Source organism: Eptatretus burgeri, chromosome 9 (genome assembly GCF_056783735.1).
Source record: "Eptatretus burgeri isolate ZD-2024b chromosome 9, Ebu_testis_v1, whole genome shotgun sequence".
In the NCBI taxonomy this organism is placed as follows: domain Eukaryota; kingdom Metazoa; phylum Chordata; class Myxini; order Myxiniformes; family Myxinidae; genus Eptatretus; species Eptatretus burgeri.
Genome location: NC_140969.1, coordinates 104,171,657 through 104,176,888, shown reverse-complemented (window position 1 = coordinate 104,176,888; position 5,232 = coordinate 104,171,657).

The following is a 5,232-nucleotide window of genomic DNA, read 5'->3' as shown; positions in this document are numbered from 1 at the left end:
TCGAACATTGACGTCAAATTTACTTCTAATCACAAAGATAAGATTAAATATCGATTCCTCGTATCAAAATTATATGGAAAAGATGTCTCACGTGTAATTTTAAGTTCATTACCTAAAAAGTTATATTTTCAGCCCGGTCGATGACGGCCATCTTGTATTTCCGCAAAAATAACAGATTTCCCCATGGTTGCCATCCGGGCAACCAAGCTTAATTTTGTCTATGCATGCCTGTGAACAAGAAACCACCATAAAACCATACACTTTTGAGGACAACAAGGTTACTTCTCTGGCAAATGGACTATCTCCTCTCAAGGATTTAACCCTCCCCCTCCCCCTCGCACACACATACAGGTTTCTGCAGGGTCCAGCAGTAGCCCCATTCTGGTATAACTCCCAAAATCCAAAACTACAGCTCACCTTCACTCATTTGTTTCTCTTTTTTTCCCCATCTGTGAAACCAACTTCCACTTGTCTGCCATCTCATTCTTCACTCCAAGTCTCCAATACAGCTGTTCACCACCATCTCAGATAATCCCCCATTCAAAAACCATGATCTTTTATACCCCCGTTAAACCAATTCCCCCCCCCTCCCCTCTCACCTCTCACCCCAAATTTCCATTATCTCCTTCCTTAGAGTTTGCCCCTGTAACCATCTTATCCACCCCCTGTGGTTGATGTTTCCCCCTTCTCCTCCTGCTGTTCTATTTGTTCTGTTGCATCCTGATCCATTCTGTGTTCGAGCTCTTCCATGAGCCTTGACTTTGCATACAAAGAAAAATTAATAATAATGGTAATTAAATTTCCACTGTAAATATGGGGATGTTGTAATTACCTTCTATCACTAAATAAAACCGGATCATCGGAATGCTGAATTTGTTGTTGTTTTTATGACATTGAGGGATGCAGAAAGCAAGAGAAATGCCATAAATCCATTCAACATGAAGAGGAACTTGTATTGCATCTGAAGCCTTGAAGACGTCACCTGGTTCCACGCACAACACTACGTTACATCATCCCCCATGATGTGTAGTGCACATAGTCATATGACACCATGTATTTGATTTAATTTCATTTTAATGCAGTGAGACACCACACTAGCACAGTTATACCATCACCCTTCTTCATGGATTCATAAAGAAATGGCCGAAGACTTTCCCTCACCCAGAAGGCGCGGACCTGCGATTGCCACTCGCATCTGGGAACCATCCTCGTCGGATCTCCCATTTCATCGCAAATGGCGAATTGTGAGCAGGTTGGCATCGCTTTAGAATGGATGAAGAATCATCTTTGGATTTCCATTTCATCACATCTTTCACACTGATGATAACACTGTCATCATGATCAAGGAATCCTGAACTCAGGAATTCCGAACAGGAACATGTATGCCCAGCAGAAGATACCCTTACATACAGTACAAGCCAGTTATTTGAGATTCACCTGAGATCAGACCGAGTGGCAGACCTCACCTTGGTGTCCCAGTTAGCTACAGTATCATATATGGCCTGGCAACAGGCCTGGAAAAATTTTACTACCATCTGGGGCCGGGATTGTCATTTACTTATCATCAATTCCACCACGGAGGTAATTCCACCACTGATTGACGGAGGTTATGTTTTCACCCCTGTCTGTTTGTTTGTTTGTTCGTTTGTCTGTGAGCAAAATATCTCAAAAAGTTGTGGACATATTCGGACGGCCTTTGGTGGACAAGTGGGTGTGCAATCAGGAAGAATGGCTTCGATTTTAGTTCAGGTCCGAATCCAGATCCAGCCTATCAGTCAGTGTATACAAAACGTAAACTCTTCAGCCTGGTGGAGGTATGTGCTCCACCGAGTGCTGTTATCATTGTTATTGTTTCTCCAGATGTATAGTTGTTATTGTGCCATCCATTCAGAAATTTGCAGCACATCCTATATTATGTTGTTTCCCCTGTTGTCATCCCTGTGAGATGTGGTGATACCATCTCTGACTTATTTCTAGTTGTTACTGGAGTTTGTCAGGGGTGCTTACTGGCCCCCATACTTTTCAGCACTTGTATGGACTGGATTCTGGGGAAGATGTCAGAGAAATCAAGCTGTGGTGCATCGTTTGGGAATGTCAAGATCTCTGATCTTGATTTCACAGATGATGCAGTCATCTTTGCGGAGACTCTGGATATCCTTTTGGGGGCCCTCGAGGTGCTGAATGAGGAGTCTGAGCCGCTTTGTCCAGCAGAAATGTGAAAAAGCATGTTGCGGCCTCATTATGAAGTTTTTTTGGTTGGTTCATCATCTCTGAGCTATCCTGAATCAGAATCAGCCGGGAGCCAGACTCGCACCCTTGAGGAATTTTTTTTGGAGGCGAAAAACAAAATGGCCACCACTGACTTTTGATCAATTCTGCTTTGGGCTATATCTTCACTTCTAATGCACTTACAAACACAATTTTGGTGTCTACCACTATGTTTTCATGGTCAAGTAATCTGATATTGATAAAACTGAAGGTGTATATATAAGACCTGTCTCATATTTTCAATCTGGCCACCATTTTAATATGAAAAATGGCTATTTTGCAGATCCACTGATCACTTCGAGTTAGAAATTGAATTTGTTGAACCCTCAAGTATTAATACTACATAAAATAAGTCAATGACAGCTGAAGTAACTTACTTGCAATGATCAATGAATTGATGATTATATTGGAATACGATTTTTACACAAATATATCCAGATACATGTGGATAGTTGACTATGACTTTGGGTTATGTCGTAAAGTAAGTATGTACAATTGTACATGTATATGATTTTGAAATTACCTTTTATTTTTAGGCAAACAAATATTAACTTTGTTAAGGATACAATGTTCTACATTATGTTCAATCTTCGTCATCATCGTTGTGATTAGCAGCTACTGCCCTTGTTTGTTCGTTACAACAGTCTGATCCAGTATTACAACTGCAAAACATCGAACATGACATCTGTGCTGCCACACAACCACACCTCCTGGTGGAACATGGCCGGCTGGTGGAGCATCCACACTTGATCAGCTGCAGAATGGTGACTGGTATAGCAGACACATCAGGTGGAAGTGTGGTTGGACACAACGTCGCACCGTCCTCACCTTCTTGCCATCCATATTTGATGGAATCCAAGTTCGGAGGGTCTGACTGAGTGGCCGAGTTCCATATAATGGCTTGATGATGAGCGCGATGTACATGGTGAAAAAGGCATCATGCGATGGGGGCAACGACTTCAATTTCGGAGCAGAGGTAATCTTGCAGTTGGCCATCTTAGACTTCCACAACTGATACCGGTGTGTGGACATATCACCTTCGACTTTGGAACCATAACAGGCAGCAATGAAGGTAGTTTCCTCAGATATCATCTTTTCCTCGTCTGCTTCCAGCTGACCAAGTAAGGTGGGATGATGTCCGCCCATTAGTACCTTCAGCGCTGTAGCCTTTCCAATGCCAAACACATATGACACAGTATCGCATCTGGTCAGAGCATGTACAGCAGGCAGATATTTGGTGATGCTTTTGTGTTTCAGTGCTGTTTGGCGAATGTCTACATTCGCCCTCCCAGCACAGGACTCTCCATGCTGATATCCACATTCATCTTTTCCTCGAGGTAGAAATGAATCAAAAGGACAAAGACATCTGTATCGTCGCAGATCACTTTGATGTGCAAGTCACCACTAACACCTGACACAATTCTAACTAAGTGATGGATGATGATGACATCTGCTTCTTTATGGTGTGTTTTCAGATCCTGTCTCTGGAGAGTGGAATTGTTGCATACTTGTACTGGTGTAGGATCTTTTCCGGTGATCACCAGTTTGGTCTGGTTGTCCACAATATGGGTTATCAGATATTGACAGATCAAATCGATCAGTTGTAGCTACATTTAGGACCACTTTTTGCGCTGGAAGTGTTGTGTGCAAGTCGAGTTGATGTTTTCGACTTGAATCATGACCTGCGCGACTGGATCTCGTCATTTGTTTCATGCTGATTTTGATGTACCTGTCGAAAAGCAGGTATACGTCACAACACTCCAGGTGGTATTTGATGGTTCCCATGAAGTTGATCACATAATCCTCAACTGTACCATTTGTGGGCCAATGTACAGTCCATAACATGGTGCATCCATCGATGATGACAGCATCTGGAACACCTTGATTGCTCAACTTGGAGTTTTGTCTTCAGGATTGCTTTCGACTGAGCCCGCATCGCACCACTCTCATCAAACAAGGAGGCTGGGACAGGGGACAGTTCATAAGAGAGGACATCCTTGATATCAATATCCCTGTATTGTTGGAGACATATGACTCAGGTGTAGATCAATTTGGAATCATATACTGGCCTTCCATCCAGCTTGATGCTCTTTTTGGTCGAAGTCATCAGGGTCACTTTCTTAGTTAGTGTCTTGTTTAAGCTTGTTGGCCATCCAGATTCAAATTCCGCCATCTGTTGTCATCCAATCTTGAGAGAATCATCAATGTTTACCTTGTCTGTCGCATGAAACATAGTATTAGACACCAAAATTGTATGTGTAAGTGCATTAGAAGTGAAGATATAGCCCAAAACAGAATTTATCGAAAGTCGGTGGTGGCCATTTTGTTTTTCGCCTCTAAAAAATTCCTCAAGGGTGCGAGTCTGGCACCTGGCTGATTCTGATTCAAGATAGCTCAGAGATGACGAATCAACCAAAAAAACTTCATAATGATGCTAATGCATGCTTTGTCCTAAAATACCTGTTTGGCATCTAGACTAACTGGGATTACGGTTTTGCTGGGTCAAAACTAAGATCCAGGCTTTCAATGACATATTGGATGCTGCTATCTTGTCTGTACCTGTTTGTGGTGAGGATGTTGAGGTCACTGAGAGATTCACTTACCTTGGCAGTGATGTTCATGTTTCTTCTGGCTGTGAGCCAGAGGTCAGCAGACATCTGCGTCAGGCCTGGGGAGTCATGGATTCACTGGACCATGGGGTGTGGCACTGCTGGTACCTGTGCAGGATGACGAAAATCCAAGTCTTCAGGTCCTTGGTGCTTCCAGTTTTGTTCTACAGATGTGAGACTTGATCTCTGACCAGGGATCTTAGATGGCGACTTAATTCCTTTGGTACCAGGCCTCTTCGGAGAATCCTTGGCTATCGCTGGTCAGACTTTGTGTCCAACGAGTGGTTGTTGAGAGAGACTCAAATGAGATTTGTTACCTGCATAGTCTATGAGCGTCAGCTGTGGCTGTATGGAC